We start from the raw sequence: 21,315 nt of genomic DNA, 5'->3' as shown, positions 1-21,315 counted from the left end.
GTGCAATTGCTCCCCTGAGATGTTTGTCGGTCGAAACAGAAGGCTTTTTATCACAGGATAAGAAACCAGCCCTCGACAACTTAATCGGCAGAAAAACATTTTTTTGAAAAAATCCCTAAGCCCCGGGGTCACAATTTCAGCAAAAATCTGACTTTCGTCAATTGACTCAAAAATTGTGCCAAACGGTTGCAAAAGCTCCCCTGAGATGTTTGTCGGTCGAAACAGAAGGCTTTTTATCACAGGAAAGGAAATCAGCCCTCGACAACTTAACCGGCAGAAAAACATTTTTTTGAAAAAATCCCTAAGCCCCGGGGTCACAATTTCAGCAAAAATCTGACTTTCGGCAAATGACTCAAAAATGGTGCCAAACGGTTGCAATTGCTCCCCTGAGATGTTTGGCGGTCGAAACAGAAGGCTTTTTATCACAGGAAAAGAAATCAACCCTCGACAACTTAACCGGCAGAAAAACATTTTTTTTCAAAATTTCATCAAAAATCTGACTTTCGGCAAATGACTCAAAAATGGTGCCAAACGGTTGCAAATGCTCCCCTGAGATGTTTGTCGGTCGAAACAGAAGGCTTTTTATCACAGGAAAGGAAATCAGCCCTCGACAACTTAACCGGCAGAAAAACATTTTTTTGAAAAAATCCCTAAGCCCCGGGGTCACAATTTCAGCAAAAATCTGACTTTCGGCAAATGACTCAAAAATGGTGCCAAACGGTTGCAAATGCTCCCCTGAGATGTTTGGCGGTCGAAACAGAAGGCTTTTTATCACAGGAAAAGAAATCAACCCTCGACAACTTAACCGGCAGAAAAACATTTTTTTTCAAAATTTCATCAAAAATCTGACTTTCGGCAAATGACTCAAAAATGGTGCCAAACGGTTGCAAATGCTCCCCTGAGATGTTTGTCGGTCGAAACAGAAGGCTTTTTATCACAGGAAAGGAAATCAGCCCTCGACAACTTAACCGGCAGAAAAACATTTTTTTGAAAAAATCCCTAAGCCCCGGGGTCACAATTTCAGCAAAAATCTGACTTTCGGCAAATGACTCAAAAATGGTGCCAAACGGTTGCAAATGCTCCCCTGAGATGTTTGGCGGTCGAAACAGAAGGCTTTTTATCACAGGAAAAGAAATCAACCCTCGACAACTTAACCGGCAGAAAAACATTTTTGAAAATTTCATCAAAAATCGGACTTTCGGCAAATGACTCAAAAATGGTGCCAAACGGGTGCAATTGCTCCCCTGAGATGTTTGTCGGTCAAAACAGAAGGCTTTTTATCAAAGGATAAGAAACCAGCCCTCGACAACTTAACCGGCAGAAAAACATTTTTTTGAAAAAATCCCTAAGCCCCGGGGTAACAATTTCAGTAAAAAATCTGACTTTCGTCAACTGACTCAAAAATGGAGCCAAACGGTTGCAAATGCTCCCGTGAGATGTTTGGCGGTCGAAACAGAAGGCTTTTTATCACAGGAAAGGAAATCAGCCCTCGACAAATTAACCGGCAGAAAAACATTTTTTTGAAAAAATCCCTAAGCCCCGGGGTCACAATTTCAGCAAAAATCTGACTTTCGGCAAATGACTCAAAAATGGTGCCAAACGGTTGCAAATGCTCCCCTGAGATGTTTGGCGGTCGAAACAGAAGGCTTTTTATCACAGGAAAAGAAATCAACCCTCGACAACTTAACCGGCAGAAAAACATTTTTTTGAAAATTTCATCAAAAATCTGACTTTCGGCAAATGACTCAAAAATGGTGCCAAACGGGTGCAATTGCTCCCCTGAGATGTTTGTCGGTCGAAACAGAAGGCTTTTTATCACAAGAAAGGAAATCAGCCCTCGACAACTTAACCGGCAGAAAAACATTTTTTTGTAAAAATCCCTAAGCCCCGGGGTCACAATTTCAGCAAAAATCTGACTTTCGTCAATTGACTCAAAAATGGTGCCAAACGGTTGCAAATGCCCCCCTGAGATGTTTGGCGGTCGAAACAGAAGGCTTTTTATCACAGGAAAGGAAATCAGCCCTCGACAACTTAACCGGCAGAAAAACATTTTTTTGAAAAAATCCCTAAGCCCCAGGGTCACAATTTCAGCAAAAATCTGACTTTCGGCAAATGACTCAAAAATGGTGCCAAACGGTTGCAAATGCTCCCCTGAGATGTTTGGCGGTCGAAACAGAAGGCTTTTTATCACAGGAAAAGAAATCAACCCTTGACAACTTAACCGGCAGAAAAACATTTTTTTGAAAAAATCCCCAAGCTCCGGGGTAACAATTTCAGCAAAAATCTGACTTTCGTCAATTGACTCAAAAATGGTGCCACAGCGTTGCAAACGCTCCCCTGAGATGTTTGTTGGTCGAAACAGAAGGCTTTTTATCACAAGAAAGGAAATCAGCCCTCGACAACTTAACCGGCAGAAAAACATTTTTTTGAAAATTTCATCAAAAATCAGACTTTCGGAAAATGACTCAGAAATGGTGCCAAACGGGTGCAATTGCTCCCCTGAGATGTTTGTCGGTCAAAACAGAAGGCTTTTTATCACAGGATAAGAAACCAGACCTCGACAACTTAACCGGCAGAAAAACATTTTTTTGAAAAAATCCCTAAGCCCCGGGGTAACAATTTCAGCAAAAATCTGACTTTCGTCAATTGACTCAAAAATGGTGCCAAAGGGTTGCAAACGCTCCCCTGAGATGTTTGTCGGTCGAAACAGAAGGCTTTTTATCACAAGAAATGAAATCAGCCCTCGACAACTTAACCGGCAGAAAAACATTTTTTTGAAAAAAATCCCTAACCCCGGGGTCACAATTTCAGTAAAAAATCTGACTTTCGTAAACTGACTCAAAAATGGAGCCAAACGGTTGCAAATGCTCCCGTGAGATGTTTGGCGGTCGAAACAGAAGGCTTTTTATCACAGGAAAAGAAATCAACCCTCGACAACTTAACCGGCAGAAAAACATTTTTTTGAAAATTTCATCAAAAATCGGACTTTCGGAAAATGACTCAGAAATGGTGCCAAACGGGTGCAATTGCTCCCCTGAGATGTTTGTCGGTCAAAACAGAAGGCTTTTTATCACAGGATAAGAAACCAGCCCTCGACAACTTAACCGGCAGAAAAACATTTTTTTGAAAAAATCCCTAAGCCCCGTGGTAACAATTTCAGCAAAATTCTGACTTTCGTCAATTGACTCAAAAATGGTGCCAAAGGGTTGCAAATGCTCCCGTGAGATGTTTGGCGGTCGAAACAGAAGGCTTTTTATCACAGGAAAGGAAATCAGCCCTCGACAAATTAACCGGCAGAAAAACATTTTTTTGAAAAAATCCCTAAGCCCCGGGGTCACAATTTCAGCAAAAATCTGACTTTCGGCAAATGACTCAAAAATGGTGCCAAACGGTTGCAAATGCTCCCCTGAGATGTTTGGCGGTCGAAACAGAAGGCTTTTTATCACAGGAAAAGAAATCAACCCTCGACAACTTAACTGGCAGAAAAACATTTTTTTGAAAATTTCATCAAAAATCTGACTTTCGGCAAATGACTCAAAAATGGTGCCAAACGGGTGCAATTGCTCCCCTGAGATGTTTGGCGGTCGAAACAGAAGGCTTTTTATCACAGGGTAAGAAACCAGCCCTCGACAAGTTAACCGGCAGAAAAACATTTTTTTGAAAAAATCCCCAAGCCCCGGGGTAACAATTTCAGCAAAAATCTGACTTTCGTCAATTGACTCAGAAATGGTGCCAAACGGTTGCAAATGCCCCCCTGAGATGTTTGGCGGTCGAAACAGAAGGCTTTTTATCACAGGAAAGGAAATCAGCCCTCGACAACTTAACCGGCAGAAAAACATTTTTTTGAAAAAATCCCTAAGCCCCGGGGTAACAATTTCAGCAAAAATCTGACTTTCGTCAATTGACTCAAAAATGGTGCCAAAGGGTTGCAAACGCTCCCCTGAGATGTTTGTCGGTCGAAACAGAAGGCTTTTTATCACAAGAAAGGAAATCAGCCCTCGACAACTTAACCGGCAGAAAAACATTTTTTTGAAAAAATCCCTAAGCCCCGGGGTAACAATTTCAGCAAAAATCTGACTTTCGTCAATTGACTCAAAAATGGTGCCAAACGGTTGCAAACGCTCCCCTGAGATGTTTGGCGGTCGAAACAGAAGGCTTTTTATCACAGGAAAGGAAATCAGCCCTCGACAAATTAACCGGCAGAAAAACATTTTTTTGAAAAAATCCCTAAGCCCCGGGGTCACAATTTCAGCAAAAATCTGACTTTCGGCAAATGACTCAAAAATGGTGCCAAACGGTTGCAAATGCTCCCCTGAGATGTTTGGCGGTCGAAACAGAAGGCTTTTTATCACAGGAAAAGAAATCAACCCTCGACAACTTAACCGGCAGAAAAACATTTTTTTGAAAATTTCATCAAAAATCGGACTTTCGGCAAATGACTCAAAAATGGTGCCAAACGGGTGCAATTGCTCCCCTGAGATGTTTGTCGGTCGAAACATAAGGCTTTTTATCACAGGGTAAGAAACCAGCCCTCGACAACTTAACCGGCAGAAAAACATTTTTTTGAAAAAATCCCCAAGCCCCGGGGTAACAATTTCAGCAAAAATCTGACTTTCGTCAATTGACTCAGAAATGGTGCCAAACGGTTGCAAATGCCCCCCTGAGATGTTTGGCGGTCGAAACAGAAGGCTTTTTATCACAGGAAAAGAAATCAACCCTTGACAACTTAACCGGCAGAAAAACATTTTTTTGAAAATTTCATCAAAAATCGGACTTTCGGAAAATGACTCAAAAATGGTGCCAAACGGGTGCAATTGCTCCCCTGAGATGTTTGTCGGTCAAAACAGAAGGCTTTTTATCACAGGATAAGAAACCAGCCCTCGACAACTTAACCGGCAGAAAAACATTTTTTTGAAAAAATCCCCAAGCCCCGGGGTAACAATTTCAGCAAAAATCTGACTTTCGTCAATTGACTCAGAAATGGTGCCAAACGGTTGCAAATGCCCCCCTGAGATGTTTGGCGGTCGAAACAGAAGGCTTTTTATCACAGGAAAAGAAATCAACCCTCGACAACTTAACCGGCAGAAAAACATTTTTTTGAAAATTTCATCAAAAATCGGACTTTCGGAAAATAACTCAGAAATGGTGCCAAACGGGTGCAATTGCTCCCCTGAGATGTTTGTCGGTCAAAACAGAAGGCTTTTTATCACAGGATAAGAAACCAGCCCTCGACAACTTAACCGGCAGAAAAACATTTTTTTGAAAAAATCCCTAAGCCCCGGGGTAACAATTTCAGCAAAAATCTGACTTTCGTCAATTGACTAAAAAATGGTGCCAAACGGTTGCAAACGCTCCCCTGAGATGTTTGTCGGTCGAAACAGAAGGCTTTTTATCACAGGAAAGGAAATCAGCCCTCGACAACTTAACCGGCAGAAAAACATTTTTTTGAAAAAATCCCTAAGCCCCGGGGTAACAATTTCAGCAAAAATCTGACTTTCGTCAATTGACTCAAAAATGGTGCCAAACGGTTGCAAACGCTCCCCTGAGATGTTTGGCGGTCGAAACAGAAGGCTTTTTATCACAGGAAAGGAAATCAGCCCTCGACAAATTAACCGGCAGAAAAACATTTTTTTGAAAAAATCCCTAAGCCCCGGGGTCACAATTTCAGCAAAAATCTGACTTTCGGCAAATGACTCAAAAATGGTGCCAAACGGTTGCAAATGCTCCCCTGAGATGTTTGGCGGTCGAAACAGAAGGCTTTTTATCACAGGAAAAGAAATCAACCCTCGACAACTTAACCGGCAGAAAAACATTTTTTTGAAAATTTCATCAAAAATCGGACTTTCGGAAAATGACTCAGAAATGGTGCCAAACGGGTGCAATTGCTCCCCTGAGATGTTTGTCGGTCAAAACAGAAGGCTTTTTATCACAGGATAAGAAACCAGCCCTCGACAACTTAACCGGCAGAAAAACATTTTTTTGAAAAAATCCCTAAGCCCCGTGGTAACAATTTCAGCAAAATTCTGACTTTCGTCAATTGACTCAAAAATGGTGCCAAAGGGTTGCAAATGCTCCCGTGAGATGTTTGGCGGTCGAAACAGAAGGCTTTTTATCACAGGAAAGGAAATCAGCCCTCGACAAATTAACCGGCAGAAAAACATTTTTTTGAAAAAATCCCTAAGCCCCGGGGTCACAATTTCAGCAAAAATCTGACTTTCGGCAAATGACTCAAAAATGGTGCCAAACGGTTGCAAATGCTCCCCTGAGATGTTTGGCGGTCGAAACAGAAGGCTTTTTATCACAGGAAAAGAAATCAACCCTCGACAACTTAACTGGCAGAAAAACATTTTTTTGAAAATTTCATCAAAAATCTGACTTTCGGCAAATGACTCAAAAATGGTGCCAAACGGGTGCAATTGCTCCCCTGAGATGTTTGGCGGTCGAAACAGAAGGCTTTTTATCACAGGGTAAGAAACCAGCCCTCGACAAGTTAACCGGCAGAAAAACATTTTTTTGAAAAAATCCCCAAGCCCCGGGGTAACAATTTCAGCAAAAATCTGACTTTCGTCAATTGACTCAGAAATGGTGCCAAACGGTTGCAAATGCCCCCCTGAGATGTTTGGCGGTCGAAACAGAAGGCTTTTTATCACAGGAAAGGAAATCAGCCCTCGACAACTTAACCGGCAGAAAAACATTTTTTTGAAAAAATCCCTAAGCCCCGGGGTAACAATTTCAGCAAAAATCTGACTTTCGTCAATTGACTCAAAAATGGTGCCAAAGGGTTGCAAACGCTCCCCTGAGATGTTTGTCGGTCGAAACAGAAGGCTTTTTATCACAAGAAAGGAAATCAGCCCTCGACAACTTAACCGGCAGAAAAACATTTTTTTGAAAAAATCCCTAAGCCCCGGGGTAACAATTTCAGCAAAAATCTGACTTTCGTCAATTGACTCAAAAATGGTGCCAAACGGTTGCAAACGCTCCCCTGAGATGTTTGGCGGTCGAAACAGAAGGCTTTTTATCACAGGAAAGGAAATCAGCCCTCGACAAATTAACCGGCAGAAAAACATTTTTTTGAAAAAATCCCTAAGCCCCGGGGTCACAATTTCAGCAAAAATCTGACTTTCGGCAAATGACTCAAAAATGGTGCCAAACGGTTGCAAATGCTCCCCTGAGATGTTTGGCGGTCGAAACAGAAGGCTTTTTATCACAGGAAAAGAAATCAACCCTCGACAACTTAACCGGCAGAAAAACATTTTTTTGAAAATTTCATCAAAAATCGGACTTTCGGCAAATGACTCAAAAATGGTGCCAAACGGGTGCAATTGCTCCCCTGAGATGTTTGTCGGTCGAAACATAAGGCTTTTTATCACAGGGTAAGAAACCAGCCCTCGACAACTTAACCGGCAGAAAAACATTTTTTTGAAAAAATCCCCAAGCCCCGGGGTAACAATTTCAGCAAAAATCTGACTTTCGTCAATTGACTCAGAAATGGTGCCAAACGGTTGCAAATGCCCCCCTGAGATGTTTGGCGGTCGAAACAGAAGGCTTTTTATCACAGGAAAAGAAATCAACCCTCGACAACTTAACCGGCAGAAAAACATTTTTTTGAAAATTTCATCAAAAATCGGACTTTCGGAAAATGACTCAAAAATGGTGCCAAACGGGTGCAATTGCTCCCCTGAGATGTTTGTCGGTCAAAACAGAAGGCTTTTTATCACAGGATAAGAAACCAGCCCTCGACAACTTAACCGGCAGAAAAACATTTTTTTGAAAAAATCCCCAAGCCCCGGGGTAACAATTTCAGCAAAAATCTGACTTTCGTCAATTGACTCAGAAATGGTGCCAAACGGTTGCAAATGCCCCCCTGAGATGTTTGGCGGTCGAAACAGAAGGCTTTTTATCACAGGAAAAGAAATCAACCCTCGACAACTTAACCGGCAGAAAAACATTTTTTTGAAAATTTCATCAAAAATCGGACTTTCGGAAAATAACTCAGAAATGGTGCCAAACGGGTGCAATTGCTCCCCTGAGATGTTTGTCGGTCAAAACAGAAGGCTTTTTATCACAGGATAAGAAACCAGCCCTCGACAACTTAACCGGCAGAAAAACATTTTTTTGAAAAAATCCCTAAGCCCCGGGGTAACAATTTCAGCAAAAATCTGACTTTCGTCAATTGACTAAAAAATGGTGCCAAACGGTTGCAAACGCTCCCCTGAGATGTTTGTCGGTCGAAACAGAAGGCTTTTTATCACAGGAAAGGAAATCAGCCCTCGACAACTTAACCGGCAGAAAAACATTTTTTTGAAAAAATCCCTAAGCCCCGGGGTAACAATTTCAGCAAAAATCTGACTTTCGTCAATTGACTCAAAAATGGTGCCAAACGGTTGCAAACGCTCCCCTGAGATGTTTGGCGGTCGAAACAGAAGGCTTTTTATCACAGGAAAGGAAATCAGCCCTCGACAAATTAACCGGCAGAAAAACATTTTTTTGAAAAAATCCCTAAGCCCCGGGGTCACAATTTCAGCAAAAATCTGACTTTCGGCAAATGACTCAAAAATGGTGCCAAACGGTTGCAAATGCTCCCCTGAGATGTTTGGCGGTCGAAACAGAAGGCTTTTTATCACAGGAAAAGAAATCAACCCTCGACAACTTAACTGGCAGAAAAACATTTTTTTGAAAATTTCATCAAAAATCTGACTTTCGGCAAATGACTCAAAAATGGTGCCAAACGGGTGCAATTGCTCCCCTGAGATGTTTGTCGGTCGAAACAGAAGGCTTTTTATCACAGGGTAAGAAACCAGCCCTCGACAACTTAACCGGCAGAAAAACATTTTTTTGAAAAAATCCCCAAGCCCCGGGGTAACAATTTCAGCAAAAATCTGACTTTCGTCAATTGACTCAGAAATGGTGCCAAACGGTTGCAAATGCCCCCCTGAGATGTTTGGCGGTCGAAACAGAAGGCTTTTTATCACAGGAAAAGAAATCAACCCTCGACAACTTAACCGGCAGAAAAACATTTTTTTGAAAATTTCATCAAAAATCGGACTTTCGGAAAATGACTCAAAAATGGTGCCAAACGGGTGCAATTGCTCCCCTGAGATGTTTGTCGGTCAAAACAGAAGGCTTTTTATCACAGGGTAAGAAACCAGCCCTCGACAACTTAACCGGCAGAAAAACATTTTTTTGAAAAAATCCCAAAGCCCCGGGGTAACAATTTCAGCAAAAATCTGACTTTCGTCAATTGACTCAAAAATGGTGCCAAACGGTTGCAAACGCTCCCCTGAGATGTTTGTCGGTCGAAACAGAAGGCTTTTTATCACAGGAAAGGAAATCAGCCCTCGACAACTTAACCGGCAGAAAAACATTTTTTTGAAAAAATCCCTAAGCCCCGGGGTCACAATTTCAGCAAAAATCTGACTTTCGTCAATTGACTCAAAAATGGTGCCAAACGGATGCAAATGCCCCCCTGAGATGTTTGGCGGTCGAAACAGAAGGCTTTTTATCACAAGAAAGGAAATCAGCCCTCGACAACTTAACCGGCAGAAAAACATTTTTTTGAAAATTTCATCAAAAATCAGACTTTCGGCAAATGACTCAGAAATGGTGCCAAACGGGTGCAATTGCTCCCCTGAGATGTTTGTCGGTCAAAACAGAAGGCTTTTTATCACAGGGTAAGAAACCAGCCCTCGACAACTTAACCAGCAGAAAAACATTTTTTTGAAAAAATCCCCAAGCCCCGGGGTAACAATTTCAGCAAAAATCTGACTTTCGTCAATTGACTCAAAAATGGTGCCAAACGGTTGCAAACGCTCCCCTGAGATGTTTGTCGGTCGAAACAGAAGGCTTTTTATCACAGGAAAGGAAATCAGCCCTCGACAACTTAACCGGCAGAAAAACATTTTTTTGAAATAATCCCCAAGCCCCGGGGTAACAATATCAGCAAAAATCTGACTTTCGTCAATTGACTCAAAAATGGTGCCACAGCGTTGCAAACGCTCCCCTGAGATGTTTGTCGGTCGAAACAGAAGGCTTTTTATCACAAGAAAGGAAATCAGCCCTCGACAACTTAACCGGCAGAAAAACATTTTTTTGAAAATTTCATCAAAAATCAGACTTTCGGAAAATGACTCAGAAATGGTGCCAAACGGGTGCAATTGCTCCCCTGAGATGTTTGTCGGTCAAAACAGAAGGCTTTTTATCACAGGATAAGAAACCAGCCCTCGACAACTTAACCGGCAGAAAAACATTTTTTTGAAAAAATCCCTAAGCCCCGGGGTAACAATTTCAGCAAAAATCTGACTTTCGTCAATTGACTCAAAAATGGTGCCAAAGGGTTGCAAACGCTCCCCTGAGATGTTTGTCGGTCGAAACAGAAGGCTTTTTATCACAAGAAAGGAAATCAGCCCTCGGCAACTTAACCGGCAGAAAAACATTTTTTTGAAAAAAATCCCTAACCCCGGGGTCACAATTTCAGCAAAAATCTGACTTTCGTCAATTGACTCAAAAATGGTGCCAAACGGTTGCAAATGCCCCCCTGAGATGTTTGGCGGTAGAAACAGAAGGCTTTTTATCACAAGAAAGGAAATCAGCCCTCGACAACTTAACCGGCAGAAAAACATTTTTTTGAAAATTTCATCAAAAATCAGAATTTCGGAAAATGACTCAGAAATGGTGCCAAACGGGTGCAATTGCTCCCCTGAGATGTTTGTCGGTCAAAACAGAAGGCTTTTTATCACAGGGTAAGAAACCAGCCCTCGACAACTTAACCAGCAGAAAAACATTTTTTTGAAAAAATCCCCAAGCCCCGGGGTAACAATTTCAGCAAAAATCTGACTTTCGTCAATTGACTCAAAAATGGTGCCAAACGGTTGCAAACGCTCCCCTGAGATGTTTGTCGGTCGAAACAGAAGGCTTTTTATCACAGGAAAGGAAATCAGCCCTCGACAACTTAACCGGCAGAAAAACATTTTTTTGAAAAAATCCCTAAGCCCCGGGGTCACAATTTCAGCAAAAATCTGACTTTCGTCAATTGACTCAAAAATGGTGCCAAACGGTTGCAAATGCCCCCCTGAGATGTTTGGCGGTCGAAACAGAAGGCTTTTTATCACAGGAAAAGAAATCAACCCTCGACAACTTAACCGGCAGAAAAACATTTTTTTGAAAAAATCCCCAAGCCCCGGGGTAACAATTTCAGCAAAAATCTGACTTTCGTCAATTGACTCAAAAATGGTGCCACAGCGTTGCAAACGCTCCCCTGAGATGTTTGTCGGTCGAAACAGAAGGCTTTTTATCACAAGAAAGGAAATCAGCCCTCGACAACTTAACCGGCAGAAAAACATTTTTTTGAAAATTTCATCAAAAATCAGACTTTCGGAAAATGACTCAGAAATGGTGCCAAACGGGTGCAATTGCTCCCCTGAGATGTTTGTCGGTCAAAACAGAAGGCTTTTTATCACAGGATAAGAAACCAGCCCTCGACAACTTAACCGGCAGAAAAACATTTTTTTGAAAAAATCCCTAAGCCCCGGGGTAACAATTTCAGCAAAAATCTGACTTTCGTCAATTGACTCAAAAATGGTGCCAAAGGGTTGCAAACGCTCCCCTGAGATGTTTGTCGGTCGAAACAGAAGGCTTTTTATCACAAGAAAGGAAATCAGCCCTCGACAACTTAACCGGCAGAAAACCATTTTTTTGAAAAAAATCCCTAACCCCGGGGTCACAATTTCAGTAAAAAATCTGACTTTCGTCAACTGACTCAAAAATGGAGCCAAACGGTTGCAAATGCTCCCGTGAGATGTTTGGCGGTCGAAACAGAAGGCTTTTTATCACAGGATAAGAAACCAGCCCTCGACAACTTAACCGGCAGAAAAACATTTTTTTGAAAAAATCCCTAAGCCCCGGGGTAACAATTTCAGCAAAAATCTGACTTTCGTCAATTGACTCAAAAATGGTGCCAAAGGGTTGCAAATGCTCCCGTGAGATGTTTGGCGGTCGAAACAGAAGGCTTTTTATCACAGGAAAGGAAATCAGCCCTCGACAAATTAACCGGCAGAAAAACATTTTTTTGAAAAAATCCCTAAGCCCCGGGGTCACAATTTCAGCAAAAATCTGACTTTCGGCAAATGACTCAAAAATGGTGCCAAACGGTTGCAAATGCTCCCCTGAGATGTTTGGCGGTCGAAACAGAAGGCTTTTTATCACAGGAAAAGAAATCAACCCTCGACAACTTAACCGGCAGAAAAACATTTTTTTGAAAATTTCATCAAAAATCGGACTTTCGGCAAATGACTCAAAAATGGTGCCAAACGGGTGCAATTGCTCCCCTGAGATGTTTGTCGGTCAAAACAGAAGGCTTTTTATCACAGGGTAAGAAACCAGCCCTCGACTACTTAACCAGCAGAAAAACTTTTTTTGAAAAAATCCCCAAGCCCCGGGGTAACAATTTCAGCAAAAATCTGACTTTCGTCAATTGACTCAAAAATGGTGCCAAACGGTTGCAAACGCTCCCCTGAGATGTTTGTCGGTCGAAACAGAAGGCTTTTTATCACAGGAAAGGAAATCAGCCCTCGACAACTTAACCGGCAGAAAAACATTTTTTTGAAAAAATCCCCAAGCCCCGGGGTAACAATTTCAGCAAAAATCTGACTTTCGTCAATTGACTCAAAAATGGTGCCACAGCGTTGCAAACGCTCCCCTGAGATGTTTGTCGGTCGAAACAGAAGGCTTTTTATCACAAGAAAGGAAATCAGCCCTCGACAACTTAACCGGCAGAAAAACATTTTTTTGAAAATTTCATCAAAAATCAGACTTTCAGAAAATGACTCAGAAATGGTGCCAAACGGGTGCAATTGCTCCTCTGAGATGTTTGTCGGTCAAAACAGAAGGCTTTTTATCACAGGATAAGAAACCAGCCCTCGACAACTTAACCGGCAGAAAAACATTTTTTTGAAAAAATCCCTAAGCCCCGGGGTAACAATTTCAGCAAAAATCTGAGTTTCGTCAATTGACTCAAAAATGGTGCCAAAGGGTTGCAAACGCTCCCCTGAGATGTTTGTCGGTCGAAACAGAAGGCTTTTTATCACAAGAAAGGAAATCAGCCCTCGACAACTTAACCGGCAGAAAAACATTTTTTTGAAAAAAATCCCTAACCCCGGGGTCACAATTTCAGTAAAAAATCTGACTTTCGTCAACTGACTCAAAAATGGAGCCAAACGGTTGCAAATGCTCCCGTGAGATGTGTGGCGGTCGAAACAGAAGGCTTTTTATCACAGGAAAGGAAATCAGCCCTCGACAAATTAACCCGCAGAAAAACATTTTTTTGAAAAAATCCCTAAGCCCCGGGGTCACAATTTCAGCAAAAATCTGACTTTCGGCAAATGACTCAAAAATGGTGCCAAACGGTTGCAAATGCTCCCCTGAGATGTTTGGCGGTCGAAACAGAAGGCTTTTTATCACAGGAAAAGAAATCAACCCTCGACAACTTAACCGGCAGAAAAACATTTTTTTGAAAATTTCATCAAAAATCGGACTTTCGGCAAATGACTCAAAAATGGTGCCAAACGGGTGCAATTGCTCCCCTGAGATGTTTGTCCGTCAAAACAGAAGGCTTTTTATCACAGGGTAAGAAACCAGCCCTCGACAACTTAACCGGCAGAAAAACTTTTTTTGAAAAAATCCCCAAGCCCCGGGGTAACAATTTCTGCAAAAATCTGACTTTCGTCAATTGACTCAAAAATGGTGCCAAACGGTTGCAAACGCTCCCCTGAGATGTTTGTCGGTCGAAACAGAAGGCTTTTTATCACAGGAAAGGAAATCAGCCCTCGACAACTTAACCGGCAGAAAAACATTTTTTTGAAAAAATCCCCAAGCCCCGGGGTAACAATTTCAGCAAAAATCTGACTTTCGTCAATTGACTCAAAAATGGTGCCACAGCGTTGCAAACGCTCCCCTGAGATGTTTGTCGGTCGAAACAGAAGGCTTTTTATCACAAGAAAGGAAATCAGCCCTCGACAACTTAACCGGCAGAAAAACATTTTTTTGAAAATTTCATCAAAAATCAGACTTTCGGAAAATGACTCAGAAATGGTGCCAAACGGGTGCAATTGCTCCCCTGAGATGTTTGTCGGTCAAAACAGAAGGCTTTTTATCACAGGATAAGAAACCAGCCCTCGACAACTTAACCGGCAGAAAAACATTTTTTTGAAAAAATCCCTAAGCCCCGGGGTAACAATTTCAGCAAAAATCTGAGTTTCGTCAATTGACTCAAAAATGGTGCCAAAGGGTTGCAAACGCTCCCCTGAGATGTTTGTCGGTCGAAACAGAAGGCTTTTTATCACAAGAAAGGAAATCAGCCCTCGACAACTTAACCGGCAGAAAAACATTTTTTTGAAAAAAATCCCTAACCCCGGGGTCACAATTTCAGTAAAAAATCTGACTTTCGTCAACTGACTCAAAAATGGAGCCAAACGGTTGCAAATGCTCCCCTGAGATGTTTGGCGGTCGAAACAGAAGGCTTTTTATCACAGGAAAAGAAATCAACCCTCGACAACTTAACTGGCAGAAAAACATTTTTTTGAAAATTTCATCAAAAATCTGACTTTCGGCAAATGACTCAAAAATGGTGCCAAACGGGTGCAATTGCTCCCCTGAGATGTTTGGCGGTCGAAACAGAAGGCTTTTTATCACAGGAAAGGAAATCAGCCCTCGACAACTTAACCGGCAGAAAAACATTTTTTTGAAAAAATCCCTAAGCCCCGGGGTCACAATTTCAGCAAAAATCTGACTTTCGTCAATTGACTCAAAAATGGTGCCAAACGGTTGCAAATGCCCCCCTGAGATGTTTGGCGGTCGAAACAGAAGGCTTTTTATCACAGGAAAAGGAATCAACCCTCGACAACTTAACCGGCAGAAAAACATTTTTTTGAAAAAATCCCTAAGCCCCGGGGTCACAATTTCAGCAAAAATCTGACTTTCGTCAATTGACTCAAAAATGGTGCCACAGCGTTGCAACTGCTCCCCTGAGATGTTTGTCGGTCGAAACAGAAGGCTTTTTATCACAAGAAAGGAAATCAGCCCTCGACAACTTAACCGGCAGAAAAACATTTTTTTGAAAAAATCCCTAAGCCCCGGGGTCACAATTTCAGCAAAAATCTGACTTTCGTCAATTGACTCAAAAATGGTGCCACAGCGTTGCAACTGCTCCCCTGAGATGTTTGTCGGTCGAAACAGAAGGCTTTTTATCACAAGAAAGGAAATCAGCCCTCGACAACTTAACCGGCAGAAAAACATTTTTTTGAAAATTTCATCAAAAATCAGACTTTCGGAAAATGACTCAGAAATGGTGCCAAACGGGTGCAATTGCTCCCCTGAGATGTTTGTCGGTCAAAACAGAAGGCTTTTTATCACAGGATAAGAAACCAGCCCTCGACAACTTAACCGGCAGAAAAACATTTTTTTGAAAAAATCCCTAAGCCCCTGGGTCACAATTTCAGCAAAAATCTGACTTTCGTCAATTGACTCAAAAATGGTGCCAAACGGTTGCAAATGACCCCCTGAGATGTTTGGCGGTCGAAACAGAAGGCTTTTTATCACAGGAAAAGAAATCAACCCTCGACAACTTAACCGGCAGAAAAACATTTTTTTGAAAATTTCATCAATAATCGGACTTTCGGAAAATGACTCAGAAATGGTGCCAAACGGGTGCAATTGCTCCCCTGAGATGTTTGTCGGTCAAAACAGAAGGCTTTTTATCACAGGATAAGAAACCAGCCCTCGACAACTTAACCGGCAGAAAAACATTTTTTTGAAAAAATCCGTAAGCCCCGGGGCAACAATTTCAGCAAAAATCTGACTTTCGTCAATTGACTCAAAAATGGTGCCAAAGGGTTGCAAATGCTCCCGTGAGATGTTTGGCGGTCGAAACAGAAGGCTTTTTATCACAGGAAAGGAAATCAGCCCTCGACAAATTAACCGGCAGAAAAACATTTTTTTGAAAAAATCCCTAAGCCCCAGGGTCACAATTTCAGCAAAAAACTGACTTTCGGCAAATGACTCAAAAATGGTGCCAAACGGTTGCAAATGCTCCCCTGAGATGTTTGGCGGTCGAAACAGAAGGCTTTTTATCACAAGAAAGGAAATCAACCCTCGACAACTTAACCGGCAGAAAAACATTTTTTTGAAAATTTCATCAAAAATCGGACTTTCGGAAAATGACTCAAAAATGGTGCCAAACGGGTGCACTTGCTCCCCTGAGATGTTTGTCGGTCAAAACAGAAGGCTTTTTATCACAGGATAAGAAACCAGCCCTCGACAACTTAACCGGCAGAAAAACATTTTTTTGAAAAAATCCCTAAGCCCCGGGGTCACAATTTCAGCAAAAATCTGACTTTCGTCAATTGACTCAAAAATGGTGCCAAACGGTTGCAAATGCCCCCCTGAGATGTTTGGCGGTCGAAACAGAAGGCTTTTTATCACAGGAAAAGAAATCAACCCTCGACAACTTATCCGGCAGAAACACATTTTTTTGAAAATTTCATCAAAAATCGGACTTTCGGAAAATGACTCAAAAATGGTGCCAAACGGGTGCAATTGCTCCCCTGAGATGTTTGTCGGTCAAAACAGAAGGCTTTTTATCACAGGGTAAGAAACCAGCCCTCGACAACTTAACCGGCAGAAAAACATTTTTTTGAAAAAATCCCCAAGCCCCGGGGTAACAATTTCAGCAAAAATCTGACTTTCGTCAATTGACTCAAAAATGGTGCCAAACGGTTGCAAACGCTCCCCTGAGATCTTTGTCGGTCGAAACAGAAGGCTTTTTATCACAGGAAAGGAAATCAGCCCTCGACAACTTTACCGGCAGAAAAACATTTTTTTGAAAAAATCCCTAAGCCCCGGGGTCTCAATTTCAGCAAAAATCTGACTTTCGTCAATTGACTCAAAAATGGTGCCAAACGGTTGCAAATGCCCCCCTGAGATGTTTGGCGGTCGAAACAGAAGGCTTTTTATCACAGGAAAAGAAATCAACCCTCGACAACTTAACCGGCAGAAAAACATTTTTTTGAAAAAATCCCTAAGCCCCGGGGTCACAATTTCAGCAAAAATCTGACTTTCGGCAAATGACTCAAAAATGGTGCCAAACGGTTGCAAATGCCCCCCTGAGATGTTTGGCGGTCGAAACAGAAGGCTTTTTATCACAGGAAAAGAAATCAACCCTCGACAACTTAACCGGCAGAAAAACATTTTTTTGAAAATTTCATCAAAAATCGGACTTTCGGCAAATGACTCAAAAATGGTGCCAAACGGGTGCAATTGCTCCCCTGAGATGTTTGTCCGTCAAAACAGAAGGCTTTTTATCACAGGGTAAGAAACCAGCCCTCGACAACTTAACCGGCAGAAAAACTTTTTTTGAAAAAATCCCCAAGCCCCGGGGTAACAATTTCTGCAAAAATCTGACTTTCGTCAATTGACTCAAAAATGGTGCCAAACGGTTGCAAACGCTCCCCTGAGATGTTTGTCGGTCGAAACAGAAGGCTTTTTATCACAGGAAAGGAAATCAGCCCTCGACAACTTAACCGGCAGAAAAACATTTTTTTGAAAAAATCCCCAAGCCCCGGGGTAACAATTTCAGCAAAAATCTGACTTTCGTCAATTGACTCAAAAATGGTGCCACAGCGTTGCAAACGCTCCCCTGAGATGTTTGTCGGTCGAAACAGAAGGCTTTTTATCACAAGAAAGGAAATCAGCCCTCGACAACTTAACCGGCAGAAAAACATTTTTTTGAAAATTTCATCAAAAATCAGACTTTCGGAAAATGACTCAGAAATGGTGCCAAACGGGTGCAATTGCTCCCCTGAGATGTTTGTCGGTCAAAACAGAAGGCTTTTTATCACAGGATAAGAAACCAGCCCTCGACAACTTAACCGGCAGAAAAACATTTTTTTGAAAAAATCCCTAAGCCCCGGGGTAACAATTTCAGCAAAAATCTGAGTTTCGTCAATTGACTCAAAAATGGTGCCAAAGGGTTGCAAACGCTCCCCTGAGATGTTTGTCGGTCGAAACAGAAGGCTTTTTATCACAAGAAAGGAAATCAGCCCTCGACAACTTAACCGGCAGAAAAACATTTTTTTGAAAAAAATCCCTAACCCCGGGGTCACAATTTCAGTAAAAAATCTGACTTTCGTCAACTGACTCAAAAATGGAGCCAAACGGTTGCAAATGCTCCCCTGAGATGTTTGGCGGTCGAAACAGAAGGCTTTTTATCACAGGAAAAGAAATCAACCCTCGACAACTTAACTGGCAGAAAAACATTTTTTTGAAAATTTCATCAAAAATCTGACTTTCGGCAAATGACTCAAAAATGGTGCCAAACGGGTGCAATTGCTCCCCTGAGATGTTTGGCGGTCGAAACAGAAGGCTTTTTATCACAGGAAAGGAAATCAGCCCTCGACAACTTAACCGGCAGAAAAACATTTTTTTGAAAAAATCCCTAAGCCCCGGGGTCACAATTTCAGCAAAAATCTGACTTTCGTCAATTGACTCAAAAATGGTGCCAAACGGTTGCAAATGCCCCCCTGAGATGTTTGGCGGTCGAAACAGAAGGCTTTTTATCACAGGAAAAGGAATCAACCCTCGACAACTTAACCGGCAGAAAAACATTTTTTTGAAAAAATCCCTAAGCCCCGGGGTCACAATTTCAGCAAAAATCTGACTTTCGTCAATTGACTCAAAAATGGTGCCACAGCGTTGCAACTGCTCCCCTGAGATGTTTGTCGGTCGAAACAGAAGGCTTTTTATCACAAGAAAGGAAATCAGCCCTCGACAACTTAACCGGCAGAAAAACATTTTTTTGAAAAAATCCCTAAGCCCCGGGGTCACAATTTCAGCAAAAATCTGACTTTCGTCAATTGACTCAAAAATGGTGCCACAGCGTTGCAACTGCTCCCCTGAGATGTTTGTCGGTCGAAACAGAAGGCTTTTTATCACAAGAAAGGAAATCAGCCCTCGACAACTTAACCGGCAGAAAAACATTTTTTTGAAAATTTCATCAAAAATCAGACTTTCGGAAAATGACTCAGAAATGGTGCCAAACGGGTGCAATTGCTCCCCTGAGATGTTTGTCGGTCAAAACAGAAGGCTTTTTATCACAGGATAAGAAACCAGCCCTCGACAACTTAACCGGCAGAAAAACATTTTTTTGAAAAAATCCCTAAGCCCCTGGGTCACAATTTCAGCAAAAATCTGACTTTCGTCAATTGACTCAAAAATGGTGCCAAACGGTTGCAAATGACCCCCTGAGATGTTTGGCGGTCGAAACAGAAGGCTTTTTATCACAGGAAAAGAAATCAACCCTCGACAACTTAACCGGCAGAAAAACATTTTTTTGAAAATTTCATCAATAATCGGACTTTCGGAAAATGACTCAGAAATGGTGCCAAACGGGTGCAATTGCTCCCCTGAGATGTTTGTCGGTCAAAACAGAAGGCTTTTTATCACAGGATAAGAAACCAGCCCTCGACAACTTAACCGGCAGAAAAACATTTTTTTGAAAAAATCCGTAAGCCCCGGGGCAACAATTTCAGCAAAAATCTGACTTTCGTCAATTGACTCAAAAATGGTGCCAAAGGGTTGCAAATGCTCCCGTGAGATGTTTGGCGGTCGAAACAGAAGGCTTTTTATCACAGGAAAGGAAATCAGCCCTCGACAAATTAACCGGCAGAAAAACATTTTTTTGAAAAAATCCCTAAGCCCCAGGGTCACAATTTCAGCAAAAAACTGACTTTCGGCAAATGACTCAAAAATGGTGCCAAACGGTTGCAAATGCTCCCCTGAGATGTTTGGCGGTCGAAACAGAAGGCTTTTTATCACAAGAAAGGAAATCAACCCTCGACAACTTAACCGGCAGAAAAACATTTTTTTGAAAATTTCATCAAAAATCGGACTTTCGGAAAATGACTCAAAAATGGTGCCAAACGGGTGCACTTGCTCCCCTGAGATGTTTGTCGGTCAAAACAGAAGGCTTTTTATCACAGGATAAGAAACCAGCCCTCGACAACTTAACCGGCAGAAAAACATTTTTTTGAAAAAATCCCTAAGCCCCGGGGTCACAATTTCAGCAAAAATCTGACTTTCGTCAATTGACTCAAAAATGGTGCCAAACGGTTGCAAATGCCCCCCTGAGATGTTTGGCGGTCGAAACAGAAGGCTTTTTATCACAGGAAAAGAAATCAACCCTCGACAACTTATCCGGCAGAAACACATTTTTTTGAAAATTTCATCAAAAATCGGACTTTCGGAAAATGACTCAAAAATGGTGCCAAACGGGTGCAATTGCTCCCCTGAGATGTTTGTCGGTCAAAACAGAAGGCTTTTTATCACAGGGTAAGAAACCAGCCCTCGACAACTTAACCGGCAGAAAAACATTTTTTTGAAAAAATCCCCAAGCCCCGGGGTAACAATTTCAGCAAAAATCTGACTTTCGTCAATTGACTCAAAAATGGTGCCAAACGGTTGCAAACGCTCCCCTGAGATCTTTGTCGGTCGAAACAGAAGGCTTTTTATCACAGGAAAGGAAATCAGCCCTCGACAACTTTACCGGCAGAAAAACATTTTTTTGAAAAAATCCCTAAGCCCCGGGGTCTCAATTTCAGCAAAAATCTGACTTTCGTCAATTGACTCAAAAATGGTGCCAAACGGTTGCAAATGCCCCCCTGAGATGTTTGGCGGTCGAAACAGAAGGCTTTTTATCACAGGAAAAGAAATCAACCCTCGACAACTTAACCGGCAGAAAAACATTTTTTTGAAAAAATCCCTAAGCCCCGGGGTCACAATTTCAGCAAAAATCTGACTTTCGTCAATTGACTCAAAAATGGTGCCAAACGGTTGCAAATGCCCCCCTGAGATGTTTGGCGGTCGAAACAGAAGGCTTTTTATCACAGGAAAAGAAATCAACCCTCGACAACTTAACCGGCAGAAAAACATTTTTTTGAAAATTTCATCAAAAATCGGACTTTCGGGAAATGACTCAAAAATGGTGCCAAACGGGTGCAATTGCTCCCCTGAGATGTTTGTCGGTCAAAACAGAAGGCTTTTTATCACAGGAAAGGAAACCAGCCCTCGACAACTTAACCGGCAGAAAAACATTTTTTTGAAAAAATCCCCAAGCCCCGGGGTAACAATTTCAGCAAAAATCTGACTTTCGTCAATTGACTCAAAAATGGTGCCAAACGGTTGCAAACGCTCCCCTGAGATCTTTGTCGGTCGAAACAGAAGGCTTTTTATCACAGGAAAGGAAATCAGCCCTCGACAACTTTACCGGCA

This window comes from Podarcis melisellensis, assembly GCF_964234715.1.
Source record: "Podarcis melisellensis genome assembly, chromosome: 8".
Classification (NCBI taxonomy): Eukaryota; Metazoa; Chordata; class Lepidosauria; order Squamata; family Lacertidae; genus Podarcis; species Podarcis melisellensis.
The sequence above is the reverse complement of the archived record's forward strand: the minus strand, read 5'-3'. Positions refer to the sequence as shown.